This window comes from Schistocerca cancellata, chromosome 3 (genome assembly GCF_023864275.1).
Source record: "Schistocerca cancellata isolate TAMUIC-IGC-003103 chromosome 3, iqSchCanc2.1, whole genome shotgun sequence".
NCBI lineage: Eukaryota > Metazoa > Arthropoda > Insecta > Orthoptera > Acrididae > Schistocerca > Schistocerca cancellata.
Window position 1 is genome coordinate 202,919,712 of NC_064628.1, and position 21,579 is coordinate 202,941,290.

The following is a 21,579-nucleotide window of genomic DNA, read 5'->3' on the forward strand; positions in this document are numbered from 1 at the left end:
CTATGAAAGGGAATACATCCCTTATCCAAACAAGATTTAAGCGTGTGATGGGACCTCGGTTCATGATTTTCAACCAGAGACCAAAAAACAAAGCATGGAACAATGAGTTTTAGGAAGTGGCTCAAACAACAAAACTAAGATTTCTGCTGTCAACTGAAACAAGAGTCACTGTTCTGGTTGTATGTCCTGCGATTCCTTTTAGCTAATTGGTAATTATATTCAGTAGTATACATGTTTCTTAAGACAGATATATGAGATCCTTAACGAATTTCCGAATTTATTTCGAGTAATAGAAGAAAACAAAACATTGTTATCTTTCCGTGTGGGATCATAATTTATGACAAATCCGCAATTGAGTTCGGGGTGACCGGAGTAGTGGGGATCTATAAAGTGATATTGTGAGAGCCCGTAACTCCTGTGTATCAGCTCAAAAACAAGAGTGTTTCTCCTGTGAAGAAATTAAATCGTATACAGAAAGGTGTAAGCTTAGGGCGTATGGAGGTGATTAGATAGTGAGAGGTTTATATTCCAGCACCGTCGGCCCATCTATGCCGTCGCATCCTATCATCAGGTGTTACTGTGGGTCGCTGTGAATAAACACCACTCTAGACATTTAATTGAATTTCTCCTTGTTTAAGGACGTGCAATCATTGCTCCTTCGCAAGAAAGATAGCTAATTACTTCCCCATTTAAATTTTACTTAGCAGTCGATTCAAGCAATTACCGTTCGATAATTCTCATAGGCGCACCTAGTTCAGCGCCTGTTATGCATTGTTTCCTAGAGTCGACCGGTGTGATTGCGAAAGAGTACGCCAGCACAGTGCACAATGCGTAAAGAAAACATTTCACGCTGAAGACCAAACGACAGTATTATGGAATTTTATGTTTTGCCAATATGAGTATAAAAACGTCCTTTATAGATCATAGCCGCAAGGCGCGATCTGTCGCTATCGCTTGGGCTGACGCCGGGTAGTGTGAGGCCGCCATAGGTCGATGGAGCAGAACTTGCTCTGCTCAGGACTGACAGCCAAAGAGTTCTTCGTGGAAACTATTTCCCAACGTTTTGCTGTTACTGGCCAGCTACTAAGTGAAGAAAATTATTTCTGAGCTTCCAAAATATTGATATTGACAGCAGACAGGCGTGTTGTAGTTAACTTCATTACGGAATAGTCGGGTTCAGTAACTCACCTTTTCTTTTACACCGCGCGAGGTTTACCGTGGAGAGTAGTTTCAGCGGAAGCAATACTTCATGTGGAAACTTCCGCATCCTACTGTGTTGGCAGTGTGTGCAGATGGCCGCAATGAGATTTTATTTCAGTGCTTAAAAACTCACCTAATTCACTCCACGAAGTCAGGAAGCTGGAATTCTCATCTAGTCTGATGGACCAGTGCTACGACAAAATCATCATCAGCCGAAGGTGCTGTTCTGTGGTCTGCAGGTGAAGATTTTTAATAGGCACTAGCACATCCTATTTACCACTGATTAGGCCAAATGAAGAACACGTGATTCCACCGTGGTTCCAAATTGACATTAAACCTGATGTCCCTTCGTTTGTGACTATGGTTTATGTTGAGCCATGACACAGGCTCAAGGCGCAGCATGTAGTAACTCTGTCACCAGTAACACTTCTTACACCAGCAATTTTTATTTTAGTTAAAGAACCGAAAGCCATGTAAGATCACAGGACAGTTATTCTAGCTCTTATTTCAGCTTGAGATGCTGAAGATATTTTCTGACTTTACGGGAAGTGATCCCTTCTTTCTCACACAGCGCCATCAATTCGTATTTGCTTAAGGTTAAACACGCCTCAGATTTTACACGTAAGGTGCGTGTAAGAAAATGTGTTCAAATGTGTGTGAGTTTCTACGGGACCAAACTGCTGAGGTCAACGGTCCCTAGACTTACACAGTTCTTAACCTAGCTGAAACTAACTTATGCTAAGCAGAACACACACACACACACACACACACACACACACACACACACACACACACACTCACTCATGCCCGAGGGAGGACTCGAACCTCCGGCGGGAGAGGGTGTAAGGTTTCGAAACCTGCTCTGAAGGGTTCTTATCTGTTCGTTCGCTAGCCATTTGCGAACTGAAGAGTAAAAGAAATTTATTGCATGGGTCAGGGCTAGTTACAGCTTACTAGTTGTAACTGTTCAACTAATTGCTATCTAAATGTTATCACGGGCTGACCTTTTCTCACCTTTTATTTATTTTCATATCTGAATATGTACATACCTTCTGCTGCAAGTTGATTATGAAAACTAATTATAGGTTCTCCTGGTTTTTGAATGGCGTTATCGACCCAATGTGCATGCACGTTCTCTTCCGGAACCACGTAAGTGTTTCCTGGGGTATACCTTAAGAGAATTTTCACCGTCTCTCTCAAGGCAGTTATATCAATCCGAGAACACTGGTTCTCTCATTAATTACTTAACTGCTTGTTGGGACGAGATTTAAGGAAATCTCAATGTAGACAAGTTTAATGTGCTACGAATACATAGAAAGAAAGATCCCTTATCATTTAACTACAATATAGCAGGTCACCAACTGGAAGCAGCTAATTCCATAAATTATCTGGAAGTCCGCATTAGGAGTGATTTAAATTGGAATGATCATATAAAGTTAATCGTCGGTAAAACAGATGTCGGCCTGAGTTTAATTGGAAGAATCCTAAGGAAATGCAATCCGAAAACAAAAGGAAGTAGGTTACAGTGCGCTTGTTCGCCCACTGCTTGAATAATGCTCAGCAGTGTGGGATCCGTACCAGATAGGGTTGATAGAAGAGATAGAGAAGATCCAACGGAGAGCAACGCGCTCCGTTACAGGATCATTTAGTAATCGCGAAAGCGTTACGGGGATGATAGATAAACTCCAGTGGAAGACTCTGCAGGGGAGACGCTCATTAGCTCGGTACGGGCTTTTGTTGAAGTTTCGAGAACATACCTTCACCGAGGAGTCAAGCAGTATATTGCTCCATCCTACGTATATCTCGCGAAGAGACCATGAGGATAAAATCAGAGAGATTAGAGCCCACACAGAGGGATACCGACAATCCTTCTTTCCACCAAGAATACGAGACTGGAATAGAAGGGAGAACCGATAGAGGTACTCAAGGTACCCTCCGCCACACACCGTCAGGTGGCTTGCGGAGTATGGATGTAGATTTAGATGTAGATGTAGGACTTGCTCTGTCTGCCTGAAGGCAGCTCTATAAATTTCTATACTTACTTTCCTTATTAAATTATGTGGATGCTGTTTGAATTGTATTTTAAAAATATTCTATTCCTAGTTATCTGGAGGCAGATATTGTCTCAAAGAGCCATCTGCATTGAAGTATTAATTATTTGTTCATTCGTTGACGCATTTTCTGAGTTGTCGTTCTTATTTGGAATCTGAATTCTAAGACCTGCTGTCAGACACAGGTTTTGTCTTTAAAACTTGCCTTACTTAATTTGTCACGGAACTAAGGTGTGTAATTTCATAAATTATAGAAGCTCAGAGTTGTTTGTAATCCTGTTATTCTATAGTATTTTTGTTATTTTTCTTAATTATGTTTTAATAATTATTAGTAAATGATATGAACTCCAAAAGTCTAGTCCTTCTATTTCATTTCCTGTTTTCCAACATTGTCCTTCCCTGTGTGACATGATTAAAAATTCATTACACTCAACGTATAGCTTCGACCCTTCATTGTACACTAACTTATATCAACCTATACAGCACTGCGGATCACCAGGCACGTAGTTAACGACGACAGAATAAATAACCTAAGACAACAGTATGAACAGCTAACTACTAAATGTGTCAATGATGAAACCCGAGTCGCGACACTTACAGAAGACGTAAACTTATCGGAAAGAGTGGAGGAGATTTCAGATAAATTGACAAGTCTTAGTTTAAATGGGGACAGAGATTCGGATGATACAGCTCCATTGCCATTTTCAGAAACCGAAGAGTACCAGAACATAAATAAGCATGTGGAAAATCAGGGAAAATTTAATGATCGCGTTAAAAGGGTATTTAGGCATTACGAAAGCAAGTCAAATATATTGAAGGCGAAATCATAGGAAAAGACAGCAGAAGAAATTTAGAATCACAGATGGCAGAGGGCTTTGAAGATGATAATTTGTTTCATTTACGAGAAGCAACAAGAGAGCGCCAGGCGCGCGAACTTGACAATAATCGACATTCGGACTGGGACAGACGCGGTAGGTCTTTGTCGCCACGAGGAGAAAACTTTGACTATAAACATTTCTTAACTGTTCGGAAATTTAAGATCTTTCGCAATTCTAAGAATGACATACATCCATGTTCATGGTTAGATCAATTTACGTACGCACTTCCACCCAATTGGCCACGAAGTCACAAACTGGAATTTATGTGCGGCTATTAAAGTCCTCAGGGGATTCGCTACACTAAGTGAATATGTGCCGTAGCGTGCACAGGGCCCCGAGCTGTAGTAGTGCTATTTCTCTTTTAGTTTTCTGCACTGCTGCCTACTCTTTTACTATTCTTTGCATCTATCGAAACAACTCTTCTACTATTAATCTATCTAGAGAGGCGCTAAAGAATAACCGGATATGACTACTATTTTACCCAAAAGTGACTTCAGAAATTACCCTTTGGACTTACCGCATCTTCTGCAGCATTCAATCGTAGTTTAAACGAAATTTTACCTGTTTATCTTCGTGACAATATTACTTCATATGTTGACGATATTCTTATTGCTAAACGTTCTTGGAGTGAGCATGACAAAATTTTGGATTCATTATTACGTATTTTTGCAAGAGTTGGCATTACAGTGAACTTGGAAAAATCTGAATTTGGTCGTTCCCAGGTGAAATTTCATGGTCATATTATTTCCACAGAAGGTATTCTTCCTGATCCAGAAAAACTAGACGCTATTCGTAATTATGCTGTTCCTACCACAAAACGTGATGTTCGTAGTTTCCTTGGTGTCTGTAATTTTCTTAGACGCTTATTTAGATTGTACAATTTGGCCACACCTCGTCTATGTGAACTATCTCGAAAGAAATCAAATTGGTGTTGGGATGAGGAAGCTCAATCAGAGTTTGAACAACTTAGTGATGCTTTAGTTGCTGCTCCACTTCTTTCACACCCGGATTTATCTAAAGATTTTTGTTTGGCGACGGACTCATCATACAAAGGCCTAGGTGCACACTTATTTCAAGAGATAGAAGAAAACGGCGTTGTAGTACAGAAAACTATTGCATTTGGAAGTCGTGTTCTCTCTAAATCAGAAAAGAATTATTCGATTACGGAACTTGAAGCTTTGGCTGTTGTTTGTGCTTTCACAAAATTTCGCATCTTTTTGTATAGCAGACATACTAAGGTTTACACCGATCACCGAGCTCTGGAATTTCTTATGTCAACAAAATTAACACATGGAAGATTGTCGCGCTGGGCGCTGTATCTACAGGAATTTGACTTTAGTATTGTTTACATACAGAGTTCTTCGAATATTATTGCTGATGCTTTATCACGTGCACCTATGGGTTTGAAACAAAGTGCTGAGGAGGACTGCAAAGCAAACAATTATTGTTTGATGTATATTCAAGGTGTTGCGTTTGAGAATTTTATTTCGTCTTAGCTCCAAGACATCGCTAAGGAGCAAAATAAGGATCCAATCTGGAAGGGCATTAAGGAGAAGTGGAGGAGAAAGGAAAGCGTAGGGATTAGACAGTATTATTTAGTTCGCAATGATATTCTTTTTAAACGAAAATCGGTCGACAACTCTGTTTGGTTAGTTTGTATTCCTGATGAGTGGGTTATTAAATTGATTTGGTACACACATTTCAGTTATGCACACTTTGGTCCCAGAAAATGCTTTCATAAATTACGAGAAAATTGCTACTTCAGTAACATGGAAAAACGTGTTCGATCTGTTCTTGCCAAATGCAAATTATGTCAAAAGGCTAAGCCGCCAACTATTTCTCACAGAGCACCGTTGTTTCCTATCATTCCAGCGAAATTAAAGGACATGGCTGCAGTCGATATGTTCGGTCCAGTGGTTCGTTCTACTAACGATTTTGCGTACATTTCTGTAGCAGTGGAATTGACAACAAAATATGTGTGTTTTACACCTTTACGCAAAGCAACAGCTCGTTCAGTATCTAATGCTTTCATCAAACATTTTCTTAAAGAAGTGGGTCATGTTGATAAGGTTATATCAGATAATGGATCACAGTTTCATTCTAAAATTTGGCTTCGTACTCTACGTCGTCGTAAGATTAAACCAATTTTCATTTCACTTTTTCACCCTCAATTTAACGCTTCAGAGAGATGGATGAAGGAAATCTATAAATTGTGTCGTCTTTACTGTCATCAGAATCACAGAACGTGGGATCAGTATCTTCATATTTTTCAAAACATTCTGAATGAACTCCCTAATGATTCAACTTCTTTACCGCCTATACTGATATTAAAAAATAAAGCACTGACAAATCGCATTTCTGAAATCGTTCCTTTTCCACCTACACGGAAACTGCAGCATTCTGAAGTTGTCAACCTGGCTCTGCAAAATATTGCATCTGCGGTTGCTAGAAGAGAGAAATCAGCTAAACGTCCTGGTCGTTTAAAAATCTTGTCAGTTGGTCAAAAGTTATTAATTAAGTCTCAGCGTTTGTCTCACAAAGGAAAGGGCTTCTGTCGCAAATTTTTGTTGCTTTATAACGGCCCATATAGGATTCGCAAAATTATTCATGATAACACTGTCGAAGTAGAAACTCTTAAATCTCGGCGCTCTAAAGGAATACATCATATATCAAACGTTAAAATTTTTGTGGAATGACATACTTGTGAGACATCAACAGTTATACGTAAACATGCAGAGAGTACAAGGATACCGCGCTGTGTTTTGGCGGCGGCACATACTCAAAGCAACAGTCAAGTCTGCGCGCCGCAGAAGGCAGTCGTTGACCGCAAACAATTACTTCCTACGTCACGCGTACCTACAGCTGATCGAGCGCTCAGTGCGAATGCACTGACAGCTGTAAACAAATACAGTCTAATTTCTCTGAATAAATTCAGTATAAATCTATAGTGACTTGATAAATTATGTTATTAACGTTCAGTATTTTTCAGGATACGGTTATATAAAATATTTAATACCTTCAGGTAAATTCTGTGTGTGTCCGACGTTAAGAAGACATGCTATCGAGATATTTTCAGGAAGAATGTCATTTCGAAGAAGAAAGTAATAAACTAAAAAGGTAACTATTAATTGAGTTTATTTTTCAGGTAACATATTTCCGCTTAGGTACGTACTTTAGACGTAAATTGCTGCTCGCGATTACGTGATTTATACTTTGTGCTAAATTTCATATTCTATGAATTTACTTGTGAAGCGACGTGCTTGTGTACATGAACTGAATTTGACAATGATTGATTAATGAAGAGGGTTGTTACTTAGGTATATGATGCATCGCTTGGCTGCACTGCTTTTTCACTGATGTCACATTTTTTTTTTTATTATGTGCCTGCTGTGCTTATTTATTTAAATTATAATTGTCACCTGATTAGTTGTGCTGACATGGTTATGTATGTAAGTTATACTTTGTGATTTATCTGCTTGCGCCTTCATGTTTACTTATTAAGATTACATATCAACATTTATTTGCTTATGCTGATATGATGCTAATGACCTGTTTATTATGTAAGATACATATTTGCTGCATTGCGTATGGATTGCATATTTACACATTTCTGCTTGTTGTCATAACTACTCTTTAATTTGGTATATAGAAATGCTGATGTACAGTGTACGAACATGGAGTTTGGGTCACACTGTGGTATTAATTATAAATTGTTCGCTTGGCAGAGCCTCTTTGTAGGGATTGTGCTACATCCATTTGTTGACATTGTGTTCTCTACTGGTATATTTACTCGCTATTGAATGTCTTGCTTACGCTCAGTGCCTTATATTTTAAGATAAGAAAATGAACTGCTATAATTCGACGAACGACATTAGTACAAGAACCGTCATAGTAGTCACATGAGCTGGAGGTTTTATGGAAGCTATATGAATGTATGCTAATTGGAAGGAAGCTAACGACATGATATGCCAACACTAGATTTCGACCATTGACAGTTATTACATTGCATTCTTCGTGAGCAATTGAAATAGTAAGTGACACTTGACACAAGAAATACTCCACATGTTTGCTTCTGTTTTGCCATGATTCTTGAAGTGGTGTACACACTGTGAAATATTACGATTTATTCATTCAAAGTCTTATGTGATCTTATACTATGTTACCGCACCTACTTACTGAAAGTTATCCAAACTGAAGGCTGTTAGAGGTCATGTATGCATTTCTTTTATTTTATGATGGACAAGGTAACCAAAATATATTTTATAATTCATAATAAATAGAAGATTTGTCTCAGGTGGATTACACAGAGGTTGTGTGCGGACATTGTGTCTTCGGATTGTATGGGATGATGAATTGAAGTTTGCACTACGATTTTATCTGTACTTGTTCAAGGAGACTGACTAGAGGAAAGAGTTGTTGTGGAAGTGAAATGATATTGGTAATAAGGTTTATATGTATCGATGTATTGAAGAGGAATTATTGAAGTATTGAGATTGTGTGAAGTTGATGATTATTGAAGTTTTGGTAGACAAGAGGTAAGGTAAATGGTATTGATGATAAGGTTTATATGTATCGACATAAGAGGTATTATTGAAGTATTAAGATTATGTGATGATAATGATTATTGGAGTTTTGGTGAATAAGAGGTAAAGTAAGTGAGGATCATATTTTTTTGTTGGTTTATATGGAACAAAGAGGATGAAGATAGCAGACGAGAACACTCAAGTGGAAAGAAGATTGTCTACATACACACTTTGTTAAATCAATAAGCAGTATTTTTTTTCGGAGAGAGGAAGTAATTGCATATCTTGGCACATTGACAGTTGTTCAGCAACCGTACATTTGATTTGGCTTGGCAGACATTGGTCTTGACATGATGACTACGACGTTGACTAACTATTATTGACTGTTATACATTGGTGCCACTACTGCTTGATACACAAGTTGAACATAAAATTTTGGACAGAATTGCATTTACACGGTTAACACTATTCAATTACAGTAGTACTTAAATGTGGATGAAAGATGAGTGAGTGTGTTTTGTGTGTTTTCCTTTCCTAATCCCAAATAATTGGTGCCGACCTATTTCCTGAATATTATTTTAATTGTTTGTTGTGGCCTGCACTGACACCCATAAATATTATAGGTTTACTGATATTTGTGTATTTGTAATAGTTAATATGACAATTCTCTGATATCATTTGTGTGTTTAGTATTATTTGTATGTTTAGTGTAAGAGCATTGATAATAATTTTGTAAAAGCAATTGTGTGTGCCTTCAAACTGTTGTTCGTGCTTGCACCTATTCAACATTGCTGGGTGCCACTTGGAAATGTTTAATTTCTGCTGATGAGCTCTGATGAACTGTCTAATTAGTGATGGTGAATATTATGGACTGTTACGTACACCTGTTCAACATGAAGGGTGCCACTAGGAGATGTTTAATTTGTGATAATGAACTTTGATGAACTGTCTAATTAGTGATAGTGAATATTATGGACTGTTACTTGCACCTGTTCAACATTAGTGGGTGCCACTGATGGACTGCTTCTACTGAGATGATGTCACTTGTTGGTGTCTGCACCTGCTCAACATTACTGGGTGCCACTGATGGAACTGCTTCTACTGAAATGATGTCACTTGTTGCTGTCTGCACCTGTTCAACATTGCTGGGTGCCACTGATGGACTGCTTCTACTGAAATAATGTGACTTGTTGCTGTCTGCACCTGTTTAACATTGCTGGGTGCCACTACTGGAACTGCTTCTACTGAAATAATGTCACTTGTTGGTGTCTGCACCTGCTCAACATTACTGGGTGCCACTGATGGACTGCTTCTACTGAAATGATGTCACTTATTGGTGTCTGCACCTGCTTAACATTGCTGGGTGCCACTGATGGACTGCTTCTGCTGAAATGATGTCACTTGTTGGTGTCTGCACCTGTTCAACGTTACTGGGTGCCACTGATGGAACTGCTTCTAGTGAAATGATGTCACTTGTTGGTGTCTGCACCTGCTCAACATTGCTGGTGCCACTGTTGAAGCTGTTTAAATACTGCTGATGAAATGTTATGAGACTGCTATTTGCACCTGTTGATCATTGCTGGGTGCTACTGTTGGAACTGTCAACTACTCTGAGGAGTCCCACTTATATTGAACTACTGAAAGGGTTTTTATGTGAATATTTGCAAAAACTGATTTTTTGTGTGTTTACTGTTTATGAAGTGTTATGAGATTCTTACCTGCACCTGTTCGTCATTTCTGGTGCCATTGATTGAATAATACTTATGTAAACTATTATGTAAAATCACATGTATGCAAGCATTTGTATTCCTTACTGTGTTTTATATATTAGGTTATTGAAGGGTCAGTGCAAAGCCAAAATTTATTTAGTTATGTGATATTTACTTATTAATATTACTTTTTAATTTTTGTCTGTATTTTTTGGGCGAATTTGGTGGTATTTTCACCACCAATGCTGGCAAAAATAAAATCAAATTCTAGCCCGTGGAGGAGGGGGGTATAAAAGGTGGCTACACTGAGTCACAGCGCCAGAGATTGCCCCAGAGAGTATTATTCAGCCGCCTCCACTGACAGTAGTGTTTCAGAAGCGGTGGTAGAGAGTTCTTGTCGAGAGGCGGCGGTAGAGAGTGCTTGTGGAGATGTTGCAGTAGCGTGTCGTTGTTGAGAAAATCCCATGGAGAGTGCTTGTTCAGATGTTGTCATATTGCTTTGATGGACTAGAGTGTACGTTTCGTCAATATATTTGAAGGTAAAATATTCCTTTTTTTATTATTTCAATGTCTTAAACAATAATGCCTCTTGGTCACCGGTTCAGTCAACAAAGCATCTGGCTCGTGTTCATGTATTAGACCGTAATTCGGGTTTCTATGTGCAATTATAGTATTTCAGTTTTATTTAATTAATTCAGTCTAAATGGTGTCTAAAATATCTTGTCTTATTGAGGAAGTACCGTGCCAGATGTGTACATTGAATCACACTTCCACACACAGAACAGTTACATTTGTGTTTTGTTGTTTCGTAGGTTTTATAGTTGCTGCGGACTTAATTAATTAGTTGTGTTAACGGAAGTTTTCTTTCAATCCTTGTTGTTATTCTATGCAGTCAGATTGCGTACTAATACCAGTTAGGGTCAACCGGTTACGAGACTGCGTAATCGGACAGACAGCGACGAAAATTAAAATTATTTGCATTTTTATTAATTAAGCCCCATGCAAAGTGTTCAGCCACATGTGTAAAGTCAACCACGATCTGCAACAAATGTTGATGCCCTAGTAGGTATTTAAGCTGCTGTCGCGGCTAATCCGCACATCAGTAGCAGACAAATTGCGCGAGAATCGGGAATCTCAAAAATGTCGGTTTTGGGAATGCTACATCAATGCTACATGCACCCGTACCATATTTCTATGCACCAGTAATTGCATGACGACGACTTTGAACGTCGTGTACAGTTCTGCCACTGGGCACAAGAAAAATTACGGAACGATGACAGATTTTTTGCACTCGTCCTATTTAGGGACGAAGCGTCATTCACCAACAACGGTAACGTAAACCGGCATAATATGCACTATTGGGCAACGGAAAATTCACGATGGCGGCGACGAGTGGAACATCAACGACCTTGGCGGGTTAATGAATGGTGCGGCATTATGAGAGGAAGGATAATTGGCCCCAATTTTATCGATGTCAATCTAAATGGTTCAGTGTATGCTGATTTCCTATGTAATGTTCTACCGATGTTACTACAAGAAGTTTCACTGCTTGACAGAATGGCGATGGACTTCCAACATGGCGGATGTCCGGCACATAGCTCACGTGCGGTTGAAGCGGTATTGAATAGTATATTTCATGATAGGTGGATTGGTCGTCGAAGCATCATACCATGGCCCGCACGTTCACCGGATCTGCCGTCCCCGGATTTCTTTCTGTGGGGAAAGTTGATGGATATTTGCTATCGTGATCTACCGAAAACGCCTGACAACACGCGTCAGCGCATTGCCGATGCATATGCGAACATTACGGAAGACGAACTACTCGCTTTTGAGAGGAATGTCGTTACACGTATTGCCAAATGCATTGAGGTTGACGGACATCATTTTGAGCATTTATTGCATGAATGTGGTATTTACAGATAATCACGCTGTAACAGCATGCGTTCTTAGGAATGATACGTACAGAAAGGTACATGTATCAGATTGCAACAACCGAAATAAAATGTTCAAACGTACCTACGTTCTGTATTTCAATTTAAAAAACCTACCTGTTACCAAATGTTCGTGTAAAATATTGAGCCATATGTTCGTGTCTACAGCGCCATCTGTCACAAAGCGAAAAAAGTAGACCAACTAAAACATTCATATTTCTTTACGTACTACACAAATAAGTAATTATAAATAGGGGTTCCTATTTTAAAAAAACGCAGTTGATATCCGTTTGACCTAGGCCAGCGCCGTCTAGCGGGCCAACCATAGCGCCATCTGGTTTCCCCCTTCAAGCTAGACATGTTTAGCTTTTTGTAGTTTTTTCGTTTGACGCCTATTTCGTAAGATATTTGGCCCGGTCACGATCAAATGGCTCTGAGCACTATCCGACTTAACTTCTGAGGTCATCAGCCGCCAAGAACTTAAAACTAATTAAACCTAACTAACCTAAGAACATCAGATACATCCATGCCGGAGGCAGGATTCGAACCTGCGACCGTAGCGGTCGTTCCGTTCCAGACTGTAGCGCCTAGAACCGCACGGCCACTCCGGCCGGCGGGTCACGATCAAGGGACCGCCCTGTATAACTATAAATTTTGTTTAACAAAATGAACATATTTGCAAAATTCTTTTGACCTTAAACCTTGAGTTGAATAAGCTTATGCAAAAGAAATCTGAAGTGCTGTACTGCAAAACAGCAAATAAAACAACAGTGATTACGAGAAGGCCGGACCTGCAGCCCGCACGTTATTTGGTGAGACAGCTGTGTTTACTGCTGCGCTTGACACATTATGTCGTATTAAAAGCCCTTCTGCAACACATAAAGTCAATATAAGCAGCATTGATGACAAGTGTAATTCAATTACTCAAAACAGATGACGTAACTTTTAATCAGATAGCTGTACGTCGAAAGGTTCGTGCATAAAGATTAAATAGATTAGGAAACAAAATAACAATGATAAGCTTAAATCAAAGAAACATCCTCTTAATTTCAATCGGCATCCCATCAATTCCGAGAATTTTATTTTGGCTAAGGCCATGGTGACAGTTGGCTGTTAATATTTTCAAAGTTATACTTACGACCGCTCTGAAGCAACGTCTTAAAACATTACTTGTCAACACTTATTACAAGGGAACTCACTCGGCGGAACCAAAAGCTCAAGCTAAAATGAACCAATAATTACCTAGTCTTCCAAACACAACAACGAACGCCTTAGTACAACGGGTTGTTCATATTATAACTAATGACTGAGTAATGCATTTACAATCAAAGAGGTGCACCAGTTAACATCCAACTCTAACCACTGAGTACATCTTTGCCTAACGGCAACCTGTGCCTTAGTACAATTGTTCAGGCTGTATTTAGGACCGTGAGCTGATTCATTAGAACATTAATGATCGGGTACAAACAAGAAAAGAAAGGTAATATAAAAGCGGGTCCTTACTACGGCCTGTATTTACAACCAAAGTGCCGTCCGAGTAAAACTCTGAGGGCCGGGTACAGACCACAAAATAATAAGTACGACAGGCAGCCAATGGCTCAAATTCCCACGCCGATTACAGAACGTTAGTCCCCTTTATCTGGAGGTGGTTACTGAGTAGTGCCTATGAAATCCAGGTAGAAAATGGCAACGAGGCCACGAGCGGTCGTACGACACGAATGTTGCCAACCAACCGACGGGATGTCGGCCTGCTGCTTGTAGTCGACATTGATCCCGATGAACTACTCCGGTATCTTCGCTCTGCGCCAGCCCTCCTTACACAGCTCGTGGCTTCGGCTTCTCGGACCTCATGACCACCTCTTGTCACGACGCTACGGCCAGTCCCAAAACTACGTGCTTCACTCTCGTGCCAGCGAACCCCGTATGTATATCGGCAAGTGAGGACCTTCTAAGGGCACAACCCACATATACCAACTCTTCCTCATAGATACTGGCAATGGGGCCTCAAGAGGGATAGTCGATACTACACCTGAGCCAATGGCGCCAGACCGTACAGCCTACTATCTCAATGGCGCCACAGCTCAACATCTCCTGCACAGTTTGTGCCGCGATCCAACAGCGCAGCAGCTATGGAGAAAATCTCGTTTTGTCGGTTGTTAAAAGGCTGACTGCTTGTCTCTGGACATGCAGCTGCAACTGCGGCCACTGCAATACCTTCGTCCTGTCACACTGACGAGGACGAGTTGGGCCAGACCACCAAATCAAGACCGGCACCGTGCCACGCCTGGTCAGCTGCACGTGAGACTGCCAGCTGCAGAGGTTGTCTGTGTCGGCGCAGCAATTATTGCTCCTCTGTCCCCAACTTCAAGGGTAGATGGCTACAGCGACCTAGGTCAATCTCGGTGACGTCATATGTTGACCTTGGCAGCACTGGGAGTTACCCGACCGTTGCGCTGCATTCACACAAGGTGTGCTCGCATTGGAAGTGGAGTAGGAGACGGACGTTGCTTCGTCTCGCGATGACCAGGTCTAGCTGAGACACAAACTCCTAAACCACCTCACTAATAACGTTCGTATGCCCCCGTGGTCTAGGAGTAGCACCTTTGATACATAATCAAAAACTCTTCCGCCGCTAGATCGAGTGCTAGCATTGCTTAAATTTTGATTAATAATAAGCACTGTCATCCAAAGACTTCCGGCATAAGAAGTCAAGCCTCATTCTGCCAACGGCCTTGTCAAGAGGAGTAGGGGACAGAGGTTCAGGGCACACGCTGCCTTGGGGTGGGAAACTGCCCCCTTGATCAACGGTGTGAGGATGCACAAGGCAATAGATACCACTGCTTTAGCTGCAGAAGTGTCATGATGATCTCTCCATTGGCAAAAGATTCCGGAATAGTCCCCCATTCGGGTCTCTGGGAGAGGACTGCCAAGTAGAATGTTCCCATGAGAAAGAGACTGAATAATCAACGAAAGGATACAGTTCTACGACTTGGGGCGTTGAATATCAGGAGCTTGAACGTGGTTGGGAAACTAGAAAATCTGGAAAGAGAAAAGCAAAAACTCTGTCTAGATGTAGAAAGGGTAGCGAAGAGAAGTGGAAAGAAGACAAGGATATCTGGTCAGATGAGTATAGGGTAATATCCACAGCAGCAGTAAATGGTATAGCGGGAGTAGGATTCGTTATGAATAAGAAGGAAGGGCACAGAGTGAGTTACTATGGACAGTTCAGTGATAGGGCTATTCTTATCAGAATCGGCAGCTGACCAACACCGACAACATTAGTTCAGGTATACATGCCGACGTCGCAAGCTGAAGATGAAGAGATAGAGAAATTGTATGAGGATATTGAAAGGGTAATGCAGTATGTAAAGGGGGACGAAAATCTAATAGTCTTGGGAGACTGGAATGCAGTTGTAGGGGAAGGAGTAGAAGGAAAAGTTACAGGAGAATATGGGCTTAGGACAAAGAAAAACTGATTGGCTTCTGTAACAAGTTTCAGCTAGTAATAGCGAATATTCAGGAATGATGGGGTGTACCTAGAAAAGGCCGGGTGATATGGCAAGATATCAGTCATATTGCATCAGTGTCAGACAGAGATTCCGGAATCAGATACTGGTTTGCAAGGCGTATCCAGGAACAGATATAGACTCAGATCACAGTGTAGTAAAGATGAAGAGTAGGATGAAGATTAAGACACTATTGCAGAACAATCAATATACAAAGAAGTGGGATACGGAAGTACTAAGGAATGACGTGGTATGGTTTAAAATTCTCTAATGCTATAGATACTGAAATAAGGAGTAGCTCAGCAGGCAGTACAGTTGAAGAAGAATGGACATCTGTAAAAAGGACCATCACAGAAGTTGGGAAGAAAAACATATGTACAAAAAGGTAACTACGAGGAAACTGAGGGAACAGAAGCAATACTTCAACCGATTGATGAAAGGATGAAGTACTGTACAAAAATTTTCCAGGAAACACAGGAATACAGAAACAGAAATCGTTGAGGAATGAAATAAAATGCCGGGAAGCTAAGAAGAAATGGCTGCAGGAAACATGTGAAAACATAGAGAAAGAAATGATTGTCGAAAGGGCAGATTCAGCATACAGAAAAGTCAAAACAACCTTTGGTAACATTAAAAGTAAGAGTGATAACATTAAGAGTGCAACGGGAGTTCCACTGTTAGATGCAAAGGAGAGAGCGGATAGGAGGAAATAATACCTTGAAAGCCTCGGTTGGGGGTAAGATTTGTCTGGTGTGATAGAAGAAGAAACTGGAGTCGATTTAGAAGAGATGGGGGATCCAGTATTAGAATCAGAATTTAAAAGAGCTTTGGATGACTTAAGATAAACAAGACAGCAAGATAGATAATATTCCTTCAGAATTTCAAATATCATAGTGGGATGTGTCAACAAAACAACTATTAACTTTGGTGCGTAGAATGTATGAGTCTGGCGACTTACCATCTGAGATCGGAGAAGCATCATCCACACAATTCCGAAAACGGCAAGAGCTGACAAGAGCGAGATTTATCGCACAATCAGCTTCACAGCTCATACATCCGATTTTCTTACGAGACTAATATACTGAAGAATGGAAAAGAAAACTGGGGATGCGCTAGATGATCATCTGCTTGGCTTTAGGAAAGGTAAAGACACCAGAAAGGCAATTCTGATATTGCGGTTAATAACTGAAGCAAAACTAAAGAGAAATCAAGACACGTTAAAAGGTTTTGTCGACCTGGAAAAAGTGCTCGACAATGTAAAATAGGGCAACATGTTCGAAATTCTGAAAAAAGTAGGGGTACGCTATACGGAGCGACGGGTCATATACAATATGTACAACAGCCAAGAAGGAATAATAAGATTGGACGACCAAGAACGAAGTTATCGTATTAAAAAGGGTACAAAACAAGGATGTATCCTTTCGCCCCTACTGTTCTCTGTCTACATCGAGGAAGCGATGATGGAAATAAAAGAGTGGTTCAGATGTGGAATTAAAATTCAAGGTGAAAAGATATCAATGATACGATTCGCTGATGACATTCCTATGCTGAGTGACAATGAAGAGGAATTCCATGATCTACTGAATGGAATGAACAGTCTAATGAGTACAGAATATGGATTGAGAATAAATCGAAGAAAGACGAACGTAATGAGAAGTAGAAGAAATGAGAACAGCGAGAAATTTAACATCAGAACTGATGATCATGAAGCAGATGAAGTTAAGGAATACTGCTACGCCGGCAGTAAAATAGCCAATGACGGACGGAGCAAGGAGGACATCAAAAGCAGACTATCAATGGCTCAAAGGGCATTCCTGGCCAAAAGAAGTCTACTAATATCAAATATCGGCCTTAATTTGAGGGAGAAATTTCTGAGAATGTACGTCCTGAGTACAGAACTGCATGCCAGTGAAACATGGACTGTGCGGAAACCAGAGCTGAAGAGAATCGAAGCATTTGAGATGTGGTGCTACAGACGAATGTTGAAAACCAAGTGGACTGATATGGTATGGAATGAGGACGTTCTGCGCAGAATCGGGGAGGAAAGGAATTTGTGGAAATCACTTACAAGGACACGGGACAGGATGTAGGACATCTGTTAAGACATGACGGAATGATTTCCATGATACTAGAGGGAGCTGTAGAGGGCAAAATATGTAGAGGAAGACAGAGATTAGAATACATGCAGCAAATAAATGAGGACGTAGGCAGCAAGTGCTGCTGTCACAGCCGACCGAGGGGTAATAAAGAGGCTCCGTGAATTTCAAATTAACGGCACACAATCATTTGAATTGAGATATTGATTCATTAACATCTGGACATGCCTTGGAGCTAAAACTCTGGGAAAGTCGACTCTTATATCACGAGCAGCTGCAGGTAATTTTCACCTGTACATACTTTGGAGCCTAGACTCTGATAACACAATCTCTGGTCTGAAGTGGAAATACAGTTAATTGATGTCAAGACTAGATTTACTTAACAATTATGAGACAGACAACGTGGCTCCGTATTAATGAACAAGTTGAAAGAATAGTGACACCACACGGGTGGGGCCATTTGTTGGCCAAGATTGTTTCGATTACGCTAGAGAAGTCTCGCTGTCAAGCCCTTATACGACTTCCATATAGTCCTGATCTCTCCCCAAGCGATTCCCATATTTTTGCAGACCTAAAGGATGAAATACATGGCCGTCGATTAGCTTCCAACGGAGAGGTGCACACCTGGGTGCATTATTGGTTCTACGGGCAACCAAAAACATTTTACCATGAAATCATTCTCCTTGTCTCAGAGTAGGGTAAAATTTCTTAACAGATATGACGATTACATTTGGAATAATAAACTGTTTATTTACTTTTATACCATCTGTCAACTGCTTCGTTGAGGCAAATAATACGCTGAGAATTTTTGTTAATAGCTTGCTTGAGGCTGTAGATTTCATTTTCATATATGGATAAAGATACGTCCAAAATCCGAATGAAGCTAGCGACTTGTTTAAGAAAAATGTTTGAGATGTTGGTTGGTTGGTTTTGGGGAAAGGAACTAAACAGCTAGGTCATCGGTCCCATTGGGTAAGAGAAGGATGGAGAAGGGAGTCGGCCGTGCCCTTTCAAAGGGACCATCCCAGCATTTGCCTGAAGCTATTTGGGAAAATCACAAACACCTTAATCAGGATGGCCGAACGCGGGATTGGCCCGTCGACCTCCCGAATGCGAGTCCAATGTGCTAAGTGCTAACCACTGCGCCACGTCGCTCGGTAGTGTGAGAGGAAGTAGTCTGAAGGAGTATTTACAGAATGACTCAGACATTTTCGGAAAAGACCAGCACACAATATGACCACCAACATGTGTAGTACCCGTAAGTTAGGAACAACGGCGGATTTGTCGTTGTTGTTACGGTCTTCAGTCCTGAGACTGGTTTGATGCAGCTCTCCATGCTACTCTATCCTGTACAAGCTGCTTCATCTCCCAGTACTTACTGCAGCCTACATCCTTCGGAATCTGCTTAGTGTATTCATCTCTTGGTCTTCCTCTACGATTTTTACCCTCCACGCTACCCTCCAATACCAAATTGGTGATCTCTTGATGCCTCAGAACATATCCTAGCAACCGATCCCTTCTCCTAGTCAAGTTGTGCAACAAACTCCTCTTCTCCCCAATTCTATTCAGTACCACCTCATTAGTTATGTGATTTACCAATCTTACCTTCAGCATTATTCTGCAGCACCACATTTCGAAAGCTTCTATTGTCTTCTTGTCCAAACTATTTATCGTCCATGTTTCACTTCCATACATGGCTACACTCCATATAAATACTTTAAGAAACAACTTCCTGAGACCTAGATCTGTACTGGATGTTAACAAATTTCTCTTCTTCAGAAACGCTTTCCTTGCCATTACCAGCCTACATTTTATATCCTCTCTACTTCAACCATCATCAGTTATTTTACTCCCCAAATATCAAAACTCCTTTACTACTTTAAGTGTATCATTTTCTTAATTCGACTACATTCCATTATCCACGTTTTGCTTTTGTTGATGTTCATCTTATATCCACCTTTCAAGGCACTGTCCATTCCGTTCAACTGCTATTGCAAGTTCTGTGCTGTCTCTGACAGAATTAGAATGTCATAGGTGAATCTTAAAGTTTTTATTTCTTCTCCATGGATTTTAATACCTAATCCGAACTATTCTTTTGTTTCCTTTACTGCTTGCTCAATATACAGATTGCATAACATCGGGGATAGGCTACAACCCTGTCTCACTCCCTTCCCAACAACTACTTCCCTTTCATACCCATCGACTCTTATAACTGCCATCTGGTTTCTGTACAAATTGTAAATAGCCTTTCGCTCCGTGTTTTTACCAGTGACAACTTCATAATTTGAAATAGAGTATTCCAATCAACATTGTCGAAAGCTGTCTCTAATTCTACAATTGCTAGAAAGGTAGGTTTAGATTTCCTTAATCTGTTTTCTAAGATAAATCGTAAGGTCAGTATTGCCTCACGTACTCCAACATTTCTACGGAATCCAAACTGATCTTCCCCAAAGTCGGCTTCTACCAGTTTTTTTTCCATTCGTCTGTAAAGAATTCGCCTTAGTATTTCTCAGCCGTGATTTATTAACCTGTTAGTTCCGTAATTCTCACATCTGTCAACACCTGCTTTCATTGGGATTGGAAGTATTATATTCTTCTTGAAGTCTGTGGGTATTTCGCCTGTTTCATACATCTTGCTCACCAGTTGGTAGAGTTCTGTCAGGACTGGCTCTCCCGATGCTGTCAGTAGTTCTTCACTCAGTATCATATCTCCCATTTCATCATCATCTATATCCTCTTCCATCTCAATAATATTTTCCTCAAGTACATCGCCCTTATACAGACCCTCTATATACTCCTTGCACCTTTCTGATTTCCCTTCTTTGCCTGGAACAGGGTTTCCATCTAAGCTCTTGATATTCATGCAAGTGGTTCTCTCTTCTCCAAAGGACTCTTTAATTTTCCTGTAGGCAGTATCTGTCTTCTCCCTAGTGAGATAAGCCTCTATATCCTTACATTTGTCCTCGAGCCATTCCTGCTTAGCCAATTTGCACTTCCTGTCGATCTCATTTTCGAGACGTTTGTATTCCTTTCTGCCTGCTTCATTTACTGCATTTTTATATTTACTCCTTTCTTCAATTAAATTGAATATTTCTTCCGTTACCCAAGCATTTCTAATTGATCCTCTGCTGCCTTCACTACTTCATCCCTCAAAGCTACCCGTTCTTCTTGTACAGTATTTCTTTCCCCCATTCCTGTCAGTTATTCCCTCATGCTCTCCCTGACACTCTGTACAACCTCTGGTTTAGTTAGTATATCCAGGCACCACCTCCTTACATTCCCTCCATTTTGCAGTTTCTTCAGTTTTAATATACAGTTCATAACAAATAGATTGCGGTCTGAGTCCACATGTGCCACTGGAAATGGCTTACAATATAAAACCTGGTTCCTTAAACTCTGTCTAACCATTATATCACCTATCTGATACCTTTTAGTATCCCCAGGGTTCTTCCATGTATACAACCTTCTATCATGATTTCTAAACCAAGTGTTAGCTATGATTAAGTTGTGCCCTGTGCAAAATTCTACCAGGCGGCTTCCTCTTTCAATTCTTAGCCCCAATCCATATTCCCCTACTACGTTTCCTTCTCTCCCTTTTCCTACACTCGAATTCCAGTCACCCATGACTGTTAAATTTTCGTCTCCCTTTACTATCTGAATAATTTCCTTTATTTCATAATACATT